This window comes from Triticum aestivum, chromosome 7B, assembly GCF_018294505.1.
Source record: "Triticum aestivum cultivar Chinese Spring chromosome 7B, IWGSC CS RefSeq v2.1, whole genome shotgun sequence".
NCBI lineage: Eukaryota > Viridiplantae > Streptophyta > Magnoliopsida > Poales > Poaceae > Triticum > Triticum aestivum.
Window position 1 is genome coordinate 201732998 of NC_057813.1, and position 18279 is coordinate 201751276.

The window sequence follows — 18279 nt, forward strand, 5'->3', positions numbered from 1 at the left end:
GTCACAAACCGGATACGTGTATATCTTGAATCGTGGAGCAGTAAGCTGGTGCAATTGCAAGCAGAGCGTCATGGCGGGATCTACATGTGAAGCGGAGTACATGGCAGCCACGGAAGCAGCGCATGAAGCAATATGGATGAAGGAGTTCATCACCGACCTAGGAGTCATACCCAATGCGTCGGGGCCGATCACTCTCTTCTGTGACAACACTGGAGCTATTTCCCTTGCCAAGGAGCCCAGGTTTCACAAGAAGACTAGGCACATCAAGCGTCGTTTCAACTCCATCGTTGAAAATGTTCAAGATGGAGACATAGATATTTGCAAAGTACATACGGATCTGAATATCGCAGATCCGTTGACTAAACCTCTTCCGCGAGCAAAACATGATCAACACCAGAACTCTATGGGTGTTCGATTCATCACAATGTAACTAGATTATTGACTCTAGTGCAAGTGGGAGACTGTTGGAAATATGCCCTAGAGGCAATAATAAAAGGATTATTATTATATTTCCTTGTTCATGATAATTGTCTTTTATTCATACTATAATTGTGTTATCTGGAAATCTTAATACATGTGTGAATACATAGACCACAACATGTCCCTAGTAAGCCTCTAGTTGACTAGCTCGTTGATCAACTGATAGTCATGGTTTCCTGACTATGGACATTGGATGTCATTGATAACGGGATCACATCATTAGTAGAATGATGTGATGGACAAGACCCAATCCTAATCATAGCACAAGATCGTGTAGTTCGTTTGCTAGAGCATTTCCAATGTCAAGTATCTTTTCCTTAGACCATGAGATCGTGTAACTCCCGGATACTGTAGGAGTGCTTTGGGTGTACCAAACGTCACAACGTAACTGGGTGACTATAAAGGTATACTACGGGTATCTCCGAAAGTGTATGTTGGGTTGACACGGATCGAGACTGGGATTTGTCACTTCATATGACGGAGAGGTATCTCTGGGCCCACTCGATAATGCATCATCATAATGAGCTCAAAGTGACCAAGTGTATGGTCACGGGATCATGCATTACGGTACGAGTAAAGTGACTTGTCGGTAACGAGATTGAACGAGGTATTGGGATAACAACGATCGAATCTCGGGCAAGTAACGTACCGATTGACAAAGGGAATTGTATACGTGGTTGCTTGAATCCTCGACATCGAGGAGCATGTGGGAGCCAACATGGGTGTCCAGATCCCGTTGTTGGTTATTGACCGGAGAGTCGTCTCGGTCATGTCTACGTGTCTCCCGAACCCGTAGGGTCTACACACTTAAGGTTCGGTGACGCTAGGGTTGTAGAGATATAAGTATGCAGCAAACCGAAAGTTGTTCGGAGTCCCGGATGAGATCCTGGACGTCACGAGTTATATATGGGAAGTCGAGTTTCAGCCATCGGGAAAGTTTCGGGGGTCATCGGTATTGTACCGGGACCACCGGAAGGGTCCCGGGGGTCCACCCGATGGGGCCACCTATCTCGGAGGGCCCCATGGGCTGAAGTGGGAGGGAAGCCAGCCCCTGGTGGGCTGGTGTGCCCCCCTTGGGCCCCTCCTGCGCCTAGGGTTGGGAACCCTAGGGGAGGGGGCGCCTCCACTTGCCTTGGGGGGCAAGGCAACCCCCTTTGCTGCCGCCCGCCCTAGGAGATCCCATCTCCTATGGCCGGCGCCCCCCCCCCCCTTGGGGTCCCTATATAAAGAGGGGGGAGGGAGGGCAGCCGTACCCTTGCACTTGGCGCCTCCCTTCCCCATTGCTACACCTCTCCCTCCCGCAGACGCTTGGCGAAGCCCTGCCGGATCCCTGCTGCATTCACCACCACGCCGTCGTGCTGCTGGATCTTCATCAACCTCTCCTTCCCCCTTGCTGGATCAAGAAGGAGGAGATGTCACGCTGACCGTACGTGTGTTGAACGAGGAGGTGTCGTCCGTTCGGCGCTAGGATCTCCGGTGATTTGGATCACGACGAGTACGACTCCCTCAACCCCGTTCTCTTGAACGCTTCCGCTCGATCTACAAGGGTATGTAGATGCACTCCTCTCTCTTATTGCTAGATGAACTCATAGATTGATCATGGTGAAAGCGTAGAAATATTTTATTTTCTGCAACGTTCCCCAACAAAATGTTCTTCAAACGGTAGACAATAATGCCACTGAAGACCAAGCCACCAAAAATTCACTCACCAAACAACAGCTACGAGAGACAGCGGCAGCGTCAACGATTGAAAAGGTAAAGTTACAAACCTGCAACTATGAAATTATAAAATTGCTGCGTACACAATCAAATAAACTCCAACCTACCACACCTGCATTCACTCCAATGCACTCTCACTTTGTCACCTCTATATTTGAACAGCTGCAAGGACAAAACAAGGTCAGCGACGATGAAGAGCAAAATAAAGAGCAAGAGAAGGACCCAAAAACACCACTCAACGAGGAACATGTAAAACAATCAGCAGTAACAAGTACAGAGGTGAAAACAGATAATACCTCCGAATGATCTTATAGTTCAAAAATATGCATTTCTCACATCAATACTTTCCTCCATCCCAGAGAGGGGAGACAAACGAGCAAAAGGAGGCCACTGAAGAAGGGTAACATGATCTTCAAATGACACACGTCAGCATCAAAGAAGACCAAGCCCCAAAATATGCACTCAACAAAAAACACGCAGCAGAGACGGTGGCAACAACAACGACTGAAAAGGTAAACTTACATAAGATGATCCTCCTAAAATATAAAATAGCTCTCTTTAACCTCAAATGCACTGCCACTTAGCCACTTGTGTGTTTCAAAAGCTACAAGACAAAAACGACGGCAGCGGCGATGAGCTCCAAAAGAGTGAACAGGAAGATGACCAAAAACCTCCACTCAACAAAGAACAACCGCAACAATTAGCAACATCAATGACAACAGAAATAGAGACAACAGAAGCAGCAACAACTGAGGAGGTAAAGTTACATAAGCTGATTCTACGAAAATATAAAGTAGTTCCAAGAGAACTCAAATGAAATCCAACTTACCACCTTTATGATTGAACAACTGCAAGACAAAAACCATGACAGTGACGATGAACACCAAAACAAAGAACAAGACGATACCCAAGAAACAGCAACCAATGAAGAACAGGTGGAACAGTCAGCATCACCAACGACAGCTCAACAGGTCAAGTTGCACAAAATGTTTCCACAAAATGACAACTTAATCACAATCAAAATAGCTCAAAGCACGCACCGAACGCTTCGCTATTTTCACATAACAGCTGCTATAATTAAAATAAAGTAGCAAGTTAAATATTTCAATGCTTTTTATATGGTAACGCCGAAACACGAAGAAGGCAACCACAGAGGTACAACCAATGAAGCAAACACACAAATTGTTCCAAAGAAAGAACCAGAAAATATGGAAGAAAACCCTACGCCTCCATATGATGCCAATTCCACTGGCAGAGAGGTCAGTGCCATCCAAGTCGAGACTGACAAACAAAACGGAGAAGACAACCAGCAAGACATAAAGGTTGACAAGGAAAAACATGATGCTAAGAAAAGCACAGACGACTCAAATAAGGACGGAGCAGAAACTGAACAAAAGGATACAACACAAAAAGAAGAACAAAACATGAAACAGGAAGTAGAAGGAGAACAAGAAAGGAACAACACTGGATAGGAAATGTCTTCCAGCATCAAAGCAGGCAAGACAATAGAAACTTAAATGCTATCTTGTGACTTGGAATTATTTACATTAAAATCAAAATCATCGCAGGCACAATAGAGAAAAGGGGCAACGATAGCGATTCCGTCAACAAAGCCATCGAAGACCTGTACAACGCTGTATGCAAGCCATGGACAAAGAGAGAAATGTAAGTTTATGTTGCTTACACAGAAAACATTCTTACATGCCATCATTTTGACTGTATCATCTGTGAACTAAAACATTTTTTCTAAATATACTTTGCAGGGATCAGTTTTTCATTACAACAGACAAGTTTGATGTAAATTTAGGCCATGTTGCCGAAAGCTTCAAGTTCGGTGAAACAGTACGTACCAAAGTAATCGAGCCGATGCTAACAATCTTGAGAAAACAACTCAATGGCACACAGAGAAAGATTATGTCGTTAAGCAACATTGTAAGTAAATATTACGGCAAAAGAATCACATTTAAAACAATAAATATGACTTTAAAAATAGATAAACTTCCCCTATAACTAAACTGACAAATTCCTTTTGTGTATCTGTGACGAAACAAGCAGCACTCAATAAAGGAAGCCGACGACGAAGATCCAATGTGCTACAGAAATAATGATCCACAACAGAATAGAAAAAAATTACTACCTGCAAGGCTTAGATCATTTTTCAACATGAAAGAAGAAGAAAAACTGCAAGATTATAACATGGGAAGGAGATCAGCTGTTTCAAAAACAAAACACAATTTACGTATATGCTATGCAAAGTTCTCTTTTTATTTTATGTTTCTAAATATAAGAAGATTTCCAAATGTTTTCATTTTATTTTGTGTTTTGCAGTTCCTTCTACCATGTTCGTTGAGCGGGATTGAGAAAGACAAAACTATAAGTCATTACTTCACCATCACAGTTAACATGCAAAAACAGCATTTTGAACTCCTCGACTCTTCAACTGCATATCCAGGCACAATAGAATTCTTCAACAATGTAACCAGCAAATTATTGAAAATATGGAAGCACATAAGCACAGAGCTACAACTTTCAGAAAAAAGCATCGACCATTACAAAAAGGTTAGACTGCAGGTGCCACTTCAAGGAGAAGACACGTAGCACTTCCAACATCTTCACTTATTTCTTTTTTTCAATGCAAGATTCAATATTACAATTACTGAAATAATTCTATTCTTTCGTCTTTTCAATACAACAATTACCACTACCATTTCTCAAACTTTTCCCTTCTTTCCGTTTCTTGAATGCAACAATCTTACCAGTACCATTCATCTTCATGCAGAATGGACTGCGCATACTATATGTACATGAACCTGAAGCACTACTCCAGTGATGGAACAACAGCAACCTTCAAGCCAGAACAAGTACGAAAGTTGAGGGAAAAGGTTCTATATCAACTAATCAGTCAACACAGAGGGAATACAAAACTGTCACTAATCAAGTGTACAACAGGTAAGTCTTTTCAGAAACTAAATCTTACAGTTTCGTAACACTAGAATAAGTAATATATTTTTTAATTATTGTTTTACAGATATGCTGAAATATGAAGTAGATATGGAAGACAAAGAAATGCAACAAGCAGAATGTTGCGTACTAGAAGAGTTTCCGCCAACTACTGGGCCAAAAGAACATATTATGCATGCGACAACCACACAAGAGCATGAAGTTATTGATATATCCAGTAAACACAAAGATATTATGGATGTGAGCAGCCACGCCGTTGCCCAACAATCTTGCGCAGACCACGAACAAAATGACCCACCAATAGAACCAGATCAACCACCACCAGACGACAAGATACCACACCATGCCGAAGAGGAAACCGACGAGAAAAATATCAACAGCAATATGACGACCACAGAGCAACTGGAACAAACAGGCACTGAATTAAAAGAGGATGACAGAAGCAACGACGTACCAAATACACAACAACAGGTTTGCGAGCAGAAGAAACAGCCTGTTCTTCTTCAAGAAGAAACAGGCTCAACAAGCAATCAGCAAGGCACCTCTAGCACCATCTCTTTAGACTTCCTAAAACCAAAAACAATGGAAAAGCAGGAAGAAGTTGGCAAATTTCTTTCAAACCTTAACCCACTACAACTAGAGGTGTACAACGACCATATAAAGATGGCCTCTAACTTCGATTTAATCAAAACATGGCTATCCGAGGATGAAAGCTATGAATTCAACAAAAATCCCAAGCCGTATCTGACAATCTTGCAGCAAGAGTCAGGAGAACATTCAATGCCTCAATCATCTGCGAACAGCTCAGACAAGAAAATCTCGGTCAGGAAAAGGCCGGTAAAGCCTTCAAGAAGGCTCCTTGGAGAAATCAAGATTCCTACATTTGTCCCAGGAGATTTCAAATTCATGAACAATGCCAGAGCACTCCATGAATACCTATTCAGCAAAGAAGGACATGACGAATGCGGAGAGTAAGTACTTTCTCTTGCATAAACAAAAAAACAAACAAATGTTGCCCCTTTTGAAACCAACCTAACTAATGTATAAACTTTTCTGCTTGCAATCTAAACGTATATATTTGCTCGACGTGACCCGATTGGATTACAGGAAAACAAATAATGGCACGGCTAATGAAAGGAGATGATGGACAGATGGAGGGCTTCATCGCAAACGCATTGTTCGACGAATGGACATCGCAGCAACAATACAACACAACCGATAAAGCCATACTTCCCGTAGAATTTGCAAACGTATGAAGTCCATTTTGACAAAAAACACTTGCATCATTTCAGTGAATACAAAGATTGAACTAAAAAGTAGAAAACTTTTTGGTCGCAGGTCATGCTCGGTGTTAAAACTGGAGAGGAAGGAGGACCAGCAGAATTCAATGAGGAAGAAGCATTGAAAGAGTTTGCACTCCTTGTAACAGGCAATGAACTTTTAAAGAAGAAGCTGGTAAGTAAATAGAAATATAGAAACATAACTCATTCCTCCTACGGATTGCACATTCACATGTCATTTAATTCTCCTGACAAGAATTAAGTTTAACTCACTCTGTCTCCAAACACTGCAGATTATGATACCTCACAACACAGATAAACACTACACACTGTACGTGCTCAACAAGTACATGAACGCCATCGACATACTTGACTCACTGAATTACAGACACAGAGACCGGAAAAACATGGGAAACACACCATAAGGACCACCAAGAACTGATACGTCAATTCAACCTTGTTTCCTAATTAGTTTTCCAATTCCTGCATTCCCTTTATTAATAGCAAAACCCAACAATAACATAGATTAAAAGGATGCATGCACTCATGAAGAAGCATTATGGCGAAGCAGAGCTACAAGCCAACAGCGAACCAAACTGGTCGCGGATAGCACAACCACCTAACAGAGTTTGCGTGCCAAAATAGCAGGGTACCCAATGCGGACACTTCATGGCTCAATTTGCAAAATACTGGAATGGCATTGAACTCATAAAAGATGATGAGGATTTCAATGTAAGTGAATAGTACAAGAGCAACAATTTTAATTTTTACAAACAACACTACTTGAATACTTCAATATCCGATGACCTCCATGCAGCAAAGCAACGTAGATGCCGAGTGGAAACCAGAGTTCCTTTTTACAGCCATATTTGGTGAAACAAACCAAGTAAATTGGGAGCAACTACTTGGAAGAATCAAAGAATTCAAACCAGAAACTTCAAAGTTCTTTTCCACCAAAAAAGGTAAGAAAATCATTTCTACTTATCCTCTTTTTTTTTGTAATAACCTACCCATCCCACGGTGTTCACCAATATCTTGTTGGAAATATGCCCTAGAGGCAATAATAAAAGCATTATTATTATATTTCCTTGTTCATGGTAATTGTCTTTATTCATGCTATAATTGTGTTATCTGGAAATCGTAATACATGTGTGAATAACAGACATCAACATGTCCCTAGTGAGCCTCTAGTTGACTAGCTCGTTGATCAACAGATAGTCATGATTTCCTGACTATGGACACTGGATGTCATTGATAACGAGATCACATCATTTGGAGAATGATGTGATGGACAAGACCCAATCCTAAACATAGCACAAGATCGTATAGTTCGTTTGCTAGAGTTTTGCAATGTCAAAGTATCTTTTCCTTAGACCATGAGATCGTGTAACTCCCGGATACCGTAGGAGTGCTTTGGGTATGCCAAACGTCACAACGTAACTGGGTGACTATAAAGGTAGACTACGGGTATCTCCGAAAGTGTCTGTTGGGTGACATGGATCAAGACTGGGATTTGTCACTCCGTATGACGGAGAGGTATCACTGGGCCCACTCGGTAATGCATCATCATAATGAGCTCAGAGTGACCAAGTGTCTGGTCACGGGATCATGCATTACGGTACGAGTAAAGTGACTTGCCGGTAACGAGATTGAACGAGGTATTGGGATACCGACGATCGAATCTCGGGCAAGTAACATATCGATAGACAAAGGGAATAGCGTACGGGGTTGATTGAATCCTCGACATCGTGGTTCATCCGATGAGATCATCGTTGAGCATGTGGGAGCCAACATGGGTATCCAGATCCCGCTGTTGGTTATTGACCGGAGAGTCGTCTCGGTCATGTCTGCTTGTCTCTCGAACCCGTAGGGTCTACACACTTAAGGTTCAGTTACGCTAGGGTTGTAGGGATATGTATATGCAGTAACCCGAATGTTGTTCGGAGTCCCAGATGAGATCCCGGACGTCACGAGGAGTTCCGGAATGGTCCGGAGGTAAAGATTTATATATGGGAAGTCCTGTTTCGGGCATCGGGACAAGTTTCGGGGTTATCGGTATTGTACCGGGACCACCGGAAGGGTCCCGGGGGTCCACCGGGTGGGTCCACCTGTCCCGGGGGGGCACATGGGCTGTAAGGGGGTGCGCCTTGGCCTAATGGGCCAAGGGCACCAGCCCCACATAGGCCCATGCGCCTAGGGTTTAAGGGGGCAAGAGTCCTAGGAGGGTAAGGCACCTCCTAGGTGCCTTGGGGGGGAGGGAAACCTCCCCTTGGCCGCCGGCCATAGGAGATTGGATCTCCTAGGCTGCGCACCACCCCCCTTGGCACCCCTATATATAGTGGGGGGAGAGGAGGGACTTCATACCTGAACGCCTCGGCCTTTGGTTGCCTCCTTCTCCCTCCCCAACACCTCCTCAACCTCCATAGTGCTTAGCGAAGCTCTGCCGGAGTACTGCAGCTCCATCAACACCACGCCGTCGTGCTGCTGCTGGTGCCATCTCCCTCAACCTCTCCTCCCTCCCTTGCTGGATCAAGAAGGAGGAGACGTGGCTGTTCCGTACGTGTGTTGAACGCGGAGGTGCCGTCCGTTCGGCGCTGGTCATCGGTGATTTGGATCACGTCGAGTACGACTACATCATCACCGTTCTTTTGAACGCTTCCGCTCGCGATCTACAAAGGTATGTAGATGCATCTAATCACTCGTTGCTAGATGAACTCCTAGATGATCTTGGTGAAACGAGTAGGAAAATTTTTGTTTTCTGCAACGTTCCCCAACAGTGGCATCATGAGCTAGGTCTATGCGTAGTTCTTCTTGCGCGAGTAGAACACAATTTGTTGTGGGCGTAGATTTGTCAACTTTCTTGCCGTTACTAGTCCTTTCTTGCTTCAGCGGTATTGTGAGATGAAGCGGCCCGGACCAACCTTACACGTACGCTTACGTGAGACCGGTTCCACCGACTAACATGCACTAGTTGCATAAGGTGGCTGGCGGGTGTCTGTCTCTCCTACTTTAGTTGGAGCGGAATCGATGAACAGGGTCCTTATGAAGGGTAAATAGAAGTTGACAAATCACGTTGTGGCTTTAACGCAGGTAAGAAAACGTTCTTGCTAGAACCCTAATTCAGCCACGTAAAACTTGCAACAACAATTAGAGGACGTCTAACTTGTTTTTGCAGCAAGTGGTTTGTGATATGATATGGCCAAAGTTGTGATGAATGATGAATGATCTATATGTGATGTATGAGATGTTCATGCTATTGTAATAGGATTCACGACTTGCATGTCGATGAGTATGACAACCGGCAGGAGCCATAGGAGTTGTCTTTATTCTTTTATATGACCTGCGTGTCATCAAGAAACGCCATGTAAATTACTTTACTTTATTGCTAAACGCGTTAGCCATAGTAGTAGAAGTAATAGTTGGCGAGCAACTTCATGGAGACACGATGATGGAGATCATGATGATGGAGATCATGGTGTCAAGCCGGTGACAAGATGATCATGGAGCCCCAAGATGGAGATCAAAGGAGCTATGTGATATTGGCCATATCATGTCACGTTTATTGTTTGATTGCATGTGATGTTTATCATGTTTTGCATCTTGTTTACTTAGAACGACGGTAGTAAATAAGATGATCCCTCACAATAATTTCAAGAAGTGTTCCCCCTAACTGTGCACCGTTGCGACAGTTCGCTGTTTCAAAACACCACGTGATGATCGGGTGTTTTATTCAGACGTTCACATACGACGGGTGTAAGACAGATTTACACATGCAAACACTTAGGTTGACTTGACGAGCCTAGCATGTACAGACATGGCCTCGGAACACAGAAGACCGAAAGGTCGAGCATGAGTCGTATAGAAGATACGATCAACATGAAGATGTTCACCGATGTTGACTAGTCCGTCTCACGTGATGATCGGACACGGTCTAGTTTAACTCGGATCATGTAATACTTAGATGACCAGAGGGATGTCTAATCTAAGTGGGAGTTCACTAATAATTTGATTAGTTGAACTTAATTATCATGAACTTAGTCTAAAATCTTTGCAATATGTCTTGTAGATCAAATGGCCAACGTAGTCCTCAACTTCAACGCGTTCCTAGAGAAAACTAAGCTGAAAGACGATGGCAGCAACTATACGGACTGGGTTCGGAACCTGAGGATCATCCTCATAGCTGCCAAGAAAGATTATGTCCTACAAGCACCGCTTGGTGACGCACCCGTTCTCCCTGCAGAACAAGATGTTATGAACGCTTGGCAGGCACGTTTCGATGACTACTCCCTCGTTCAGTGTGGCATGCTTTACAGCCTAGAGCCGGGGCTCCAAAAGCGTTTTGAGAGACATGGAGCATATGAGATGTTCGAAGAGCTGAATATGGTTTTCCAAGCTCATGCCCGGGTCGAGAGATATGAAGTCTCCGACAAATTCTTTAGCTGTAAGATGGAGGAAAACAGTTCTGTCAGTGAGCACATACTCACTATGTCTGGGTTGCATAACCGCTTGACTCAGCTGGGAGTTAATCTCCCGGATGATGCGGTCATTGACAGAATCCTCCAGTCGCTTCCACCAAGCTACAAGAGCTTTGTGATGAACTTCAATATGCAGGGGATGGAAAAGACCATTCCTGAAGTATTTGCTATGCTGAAATCAGCAGAGGTAGAAGTCAGAAAGGAACATCAAGTGTTGATGGTCAATAAAACCACTAAGTTCAAGAAAGGCAAGGGTAAAAAGAACTTCAAGAAGGACGGCAAGGAGGTTGCCGCGCCCGGCAAGCAAGCTGCTGGGAAGAAGCCAAAGAATGGACCCAAGCCCGAGACTGAGTGCTTTTATTGCAAGGGAAGCGGTCACTGGAAGCGGAACTGCCCTAAGTACTTAGCGAATAAGAAGGCCGGCAAAACAAAAGGTATATGTGATATACATGTAATTGATGTGTACCTTACTAGTGCCCGTAGTAGCTCCTGGGTATTTGATACCGGTGCAGTTGCTCACATTTGTAACTCAAAGCAGGGGCTGCGGAATAAGCGGAAACTGGCAAAGGACGAGGTGACGATGCGCGTCGGGAATGGTTCCAAGGTCAATGTGATCGCCGTCGGCACGCTACCTCTGCATCTCCCTTCGGGATTAGTTTTAAACCTTAATAATTGTTATTTAGTGCCAGCTTTGAGCATGAACATTGTATCGGGATCTCGTTTAATTCGAGATGGCTACTCTTTTAAATCTGAGAATAATGGTTGTTCCGTTTTTATGAGAGATATGTTTTATGGTCATGCTCCTATGGTGAATGGTTTATTCCTTATGAATCTCGAACGTGATGCTACACATATTCATAATGTGAGTACCAAAAGAAGTAAGGTTGATAATGATAGTCCCACATACTTGTGGCACTGCCGCCTTGGTCACATAGGTGTTAAACGCATGAAGAAGCTCCATGCTGATGGACTTTTAGAGTCTCTTGATTATGAATCATTTGACACGTGCGAACCATGCCTTATGGGTAAAATGACCAAGACTCCGTTCTCAGGAACAATGGAGCGAGCAACCGACTTATTGGAAATCATACATACTGATGTGTGCGGTCCGATGAGTGTTGAGGCTCGCGGTGGCTATCGTTATGTTCTCACCCTCACTGATGATTTAAGTAGGTATGGGTATATCTACTTAATGAAACACAAGTCTGAAACCTTTGAAAAGTTCAAGGAATTTCAGAGTGAGGTTGAAAATCAACGTGACAGGAAAATCAAGTTTCTACGATCAGATCGTGGAGGAGAATAATTGAGTCACGAGTTTGGGGCACACTTAAGAAAATGTGGAATAGTTTCACAACTCACGCCGCCTGGAACACCTCAGCGTAATGGTGTGTCCGAACGTCGTAATCGCACTCTGTTAGATATGGTGCGATCTATGATGTCTCTTACCGATTTACCGCTTTCTTTTTGGGGCTATGCTTTAGAGACTGCCGCATTCACTTTAAATAGGGCTCCGTCGAAATCCGTTGAGACGACACCGTATGAATTATGGTTTGGGAAGAAACCTAAGCTGTCGTTTCTAAAAGTTTGGGGATGCGATGCTTATGTCAAGAAACTTCAACCTGAAAAGCTCGAACCCAAATCAGAAAAATGCGTCTTCATAGGGTACCCAAAAGAAACTATTGGGTACACCTTCTACCTCAGATCGGAAGGCAAGATCTTTGTTGCCAAGAATGGGTCCTTTCAGGAGAAAGAGTTTCTCTCGAAAGAAGTAAGTGGGAGGAAAGTAGAGCTTGATGAAGTATTGCCTCTTGAACCGGAAAATGGCGCAACTCAAGAAAATGTTCCTGAGGTGCCTGCACCGACTAGAGAGGAAGTTAATGAAAATGATCAAGATACTTCTGGTCAAGCCCCTACTGAAATCCGAAGGTCCACAAGGACACGTACCGCACCAGAGTGGCACGGCAACCCTGTCTTGGAAATCATGTTGTTAGACAACGGTGAACCTTCGAACTATGAAGAAGCGATGGCGGGACCGGATTCCGACAAATGGCTGGAAGCCATGAAATCCGAGATAGGATCCATGTATGAAAACAAAGTATGGACTTTGACTGACTTGCCCGTTGAGCGGCGAGCCATAGAAAATAAATGGATCTTTAAGAGGAAGACAGACGCGGATGGTAATGTGACCATCTATAAAGCTCGGCTTGTCGCTAAGGGTTATCGACAAGTTCAAGGGGTTGACTACGATGAGACTTTCTCACCGGTAGCGAAGCTGAAGTCCGTCCGAATCATGTTAGCAATTGCCGCATTCTATGATTACGATATATGGCAAATGGACGTCAAAACGGCATTCCTTAATGGTTTCCTTAAGGAAGAATTGTATATGATGCAGCCGGAAGGTTTTGTCGATCCTAAGAATGCTGACAAAGTGTGCAAGCTCCAACGCTCAATTTATGGGCTGGTGCAAGCATCTCGGAGTTGGAACATTCGCTTTGATGAGATGATCAAAGCGTTTGGATTTACACAGACTTATGGAGAAACCTGCGTTTACAAGAAAGTGAGTGGGAGCTCTGTAGCATTTCTCATATTATATGTAGATGACATACTTTTGATGGGAAATGATATAGAACTCTTGGACAGCATCAAGGCCTACTTGAATAAAAGTTTTTCAATGAAGGACCTTGGAGAAGCTGCTTATATATTAGGCATCAAAATCTATAGAGATAGATCAAGACGCCTCATAGGTCTTTCACAAAGCACATACCTTGATAAGATATTGAAGAAGTTCAATATGGATCAATCCAAGAAGGGGTTCTTGCCTGTGTTGCAAGGTATGAAATTGAGCTCAGCTCAATGTCCGACCACGCCAGAAGATATAGAAGAGATGAGCGTCATCCCCTATGCCTCAGCCATAGGTTCTATTATGTATGCCATGCTGTGTACCAGACCTGATGTTAACCTTGCCGTAAGTTTGGTAGGAAGGTACCAAAGTAATCCCGGCAAGGAACACTGGACAGCGGTCAAGAATATCCTGAAGTACCTGAAAAGGACTAAGGAAATGTTTCTCGTTTATGGAGGTGACGAAGAGCTCGTCGTAAAGGGTTACGTCGATGCTAGCTTCGACACAGATCTGGATGACTCTAAGTCACAAACCGGATACGTGTATATTTTGAATGGTGGGGCAGTAAGCTGGTGCAGTTGCAAGCAAAGCGTCATGGCGGGATCTACATGTGAAGCGGAGTACATGGCAGCCTCGGAGGCAGCACATGAAGCAATATGGGTGAAGGAGTTCATCACCGACCTAGGAGTCATACCCAACGCGTCGGGGCCAATCAAGCTCTTCTCTGACAACACTGGAGCTATTGCACTTGCCAAGGAGCCCAGGTTTCACAAGAAGACAAGGCACATCAAGCGTCGCTTCAACTCCATTCGTGAAAATGTTCAAGATGGAGACATAGAGATTTGTAAAGTACATACGGACCTGAATGTAGCAGATCCGTTGACTAAACCTCTCCCTAGAGCAAAACATGATCAACACCAGAATTCCATGGGTGTTCGATTCATCACAATGTAACTAGATTATTGACTCTAGTGCAAGTGGGAGACTGTTGGAAATATGCCCTAGAGGCAATAATAAAAGCATTATTATTATATTTCCTTGTTCATGATAATTGTCTTTATTCATGCTATAATTGTGTTATCTGGAAATCGTAATACATGTGTGAATAACAGACATCAACATGTCCCTAGTGAGCCTCTAGTTGACTAGCTCGTTGATCAACAGATAGTCATGATTTCCTGACTATGGACACTGGATGTCATTGATAACGAGATCACATCATTAGGAGAATGATGTGATGGACAAGACCCAATCCTAAACCTAGCACAAGATCGTATAGTTCGTTTGCTAGAGTTTTGCAATGTCAAAGTATCTTTTCCTTAGACCATGAGATCGTGTAACTCCCGGATACCGTAGGAGTGCTTTGGGTATGCCAAACGTCACAACGTAACTGGGTGACTATAAAGGTAGACTACGGGTATCTCCGAAAGTGTCTGTTGGGTGACATGGATCAAGACTGAGATTTGTCACTCCGTATGACGGAGAGGTATCACTGGGCCCACTCGGTAATGCATCATCATAATGAGCTCAGAGTGACCAAGTGTCTGGTCACGGGATCATGCATTACGGTACGAGTAAAGTGACTTGCCGGTAACGAGATTGAACGAGGTATTGGGATACCGACGATCGAATCTCGGGCAAGTAACATATCGATAGACAAAGGGAATAGCGTACGGGGTTGATTGAATCCTCGACATCGTGGTTCATCCGATGAGATCATCGTGGAGCATGTGGGAGCCAACATGGGTATCCAGATCCCGCTGTTGGTTATTGACCGGAGAGTCGTCTCGGTCATGTCTGCTTGTCTCTCGAACCCGTAGGGTCTACACACTTAAGGTTCAGTTACGCTAGGGTTGTAGGGATATGTATATGCAGTAACCCGAATGTTGTTCGGAGTCCCGGATGAGATCCCGTACGTCACGAGGAGTTCCGGAATGGTCCGGAGGTAAAGATTTATATATGGGAAGTCCTGTTTCGGGCATCGGGACAAGTTTCGGGGTTATCGGTATTGTACCGGGACCACCGGAAGGGTCCCGGGGGTCCACCGGGTGGGTCCACCTGTCCCGGGGGGCCACATGGGCTGTAAGGGGGTGCGCCTTGGCCTAATGGGCCAAGGGCACCAGCCCCACATAGGCCCATGCGCCTAGGGTTTAAGGGAGCAAGAGTCCTAGGAGGGTAAGGCACCTCCTAGGTGCTTTGGGGGGGAGGGAAACCTCCCCTTGGCCGCCGGCCATAGGAGATTGGATCTCCTAGGCTGCGCACCACCCCCCCTTGGCACCCCTATATATAGTGGGGGGAGAGGAGGGACTTCATACCTGAACGCCTCGGCCTTTGGTTGCCTCCTTCTCCCTCCCCAACACCTCCTCAACCTCCATAGTGCTTAGCGAAGCTCTGCCGGAGTACTGCAGCTCCATCAACACCACGCCGTCGTGCTGCTGCTGGTGCCATCTCCCTCAACCTCTCCTCCCTCCCTTGCTGGATCAAGAAGGAGGAGACGTGGCTGTTCCGTACGTGTGTTGAACGCGGAGGTGCCGTCCGTTCGGCGCTGGTCATCGGTGATTTGGATCACGTCGAGTACGACTACATCATCACCGTTCTTTTGAACGCTTCCGCTCACGATCTACAAAGGTATGTAGATGCATCTAATCACTCGTTGCTAGATGAACTCCTAGATGATCTTGGTGAAACGAGTAGGAAAATTTTTGTTTTCTGCAACGTTCCCCAACATATCTTTCGTATCACGAGAGCTTACATATTACATATCTGCTTCCGTTGACTGAAACAGATGAAACAAAAAGGAAAAAAGACAAAGCACCAGTCCATATCCAAAACATTCTCATTGCTTCCAACACACAAAGGAGGCGTCCGACCTATTCCACCTAGTCATGAGCGACAGCTGGCAGTAGGAATACAAAAAGTGAGTTGTTTTTTGTTGCACCTCAAAATAGTTGGACAGAGGCCAAAAATAATGTAAGAATCTGTTTCTCACTAACCGTCACCTCCAGAATAAGTTTATCTCCCCTGCCGCAGCAAAACTATATTTAGACGCATCCGCAGGGACAGTGAAAGCACGCAACTTACTGGAGCCCAGCTGAAGGCAGTATTTGGTCCAAGACCAGCACAGACGAACAAACGACATCATATGGAAAAGAGGATCCTCGATGACATAGCAGAAATCTGGGAAAGCAGACAAGAATCAAAAAGAGTGACAGAGTAATATTAGGCCCAAACTTTGCAGAGGTTAACTTTTAAAAAGCAAAATCTTGTGAACATTGCAACAACTACTCTTTTTATATTCTTACACGGCTCTTTTTTCTAACAGTTTTTTTCATCATAAATATTGTTTGCAGCATATATTGGATTTGAAGAAACACAGAACTACTATTACAAAATTTAAAAATGAATTGCAAAAAGCAAAGAATCAGCTGGTTCCCATGTATCTCAAGGAAAATCAAGGGAAAAGCTCTCAACAACAAACATGGTAACAACCTATTCTACCATGACAAAATCAGAAAATATGCGTTCTATTAAATTACTTTATATTAAACTGTCATCTAAGCAACAAGTTTTTTGTACACAGATATTCATTCCAATGGAGAAGCATGACCGCTATGTACTATATGTGCTGGACAAATACAAACACAAAGTTCACATTATTGATCCTCGAGAAACAACTCACGAGGAATTTGAGAAAGAAAAGATACACATCGACAAATTGACACCAGAAGAAGCAAGTCGAGTACTTCAGAAAAATGAAGATGCCAGAAAAGAAAGAGAAAGACAGCTTCAGGAATATCATGTTCATAAGACGGCAATCGTAAGCATTTATACATAATAACTTTTTTAGTTTTACAAGTTGCCATATTAAAACAATTAATAACAAAATACAATATTCCCAGGTACCTAGGTTTAAAGAAGTCTTCAACATCATACTAGGACAAACAATGAATGCCAAGGGTACAAGATGGCAGACTCATACCGTGAAAGATGTTCTAGTGGTAGAAAAGGGACAATCAACATTTGCTGTTTTAAAGCTTGCATTCCTCTACAATGGTGAAAAGTTTGTTGAAGACCTGGAAGATTTGATAGTAAGTTTATATATATTTACTTATAAACAACTTATATGCACAAGCTCTAATAATATACTTCTCTTCTCGGCAAAATTTCACAGGATGAGGTTGAAGACTGGAGGGCAGAGGCAATGTACATTCTCTTAAATAGCAAGATGAATCAAGTCAAAGCTAGTGAAATGGGTGACGAGATTAGCAAGATCTTAAGGAAAATTGAAGACTAAAACTTTTGATTTAGCCCGTGAAGCTAATTCTATCTAGACGTGACAAAACAGTTTGTCAATAACTCACATTTATATGTAATGTAGTTAGAAATTGCGTGTTCATGTTGAAAAAAGAACTATTTCGACCATAGTGCGTCTTACATCATAAGAGAGCGCCAGTAAACTATAAAGAACAATGCCTCTTCTTATTTGTACAAAAGTAGTGACACCCAAAACGAACCCTTACGCGTGACTCTGGAAAGCACCGTCACGTGCCTCCAGAGGCGACATGGCCTCGTGCCACCAAACCCTGGGTCACCATGCCTCCGGGCAATAACCATACACACACATACCCTTACGCGTGACTCTGGAAAGCACCGTCCCATGCCTCCAGAGGCGACATGGCCTCGTGCCACAAAACCCTGGGTCACCATACCTCCGGGCAATATCCATACACACACATGCCCTTAC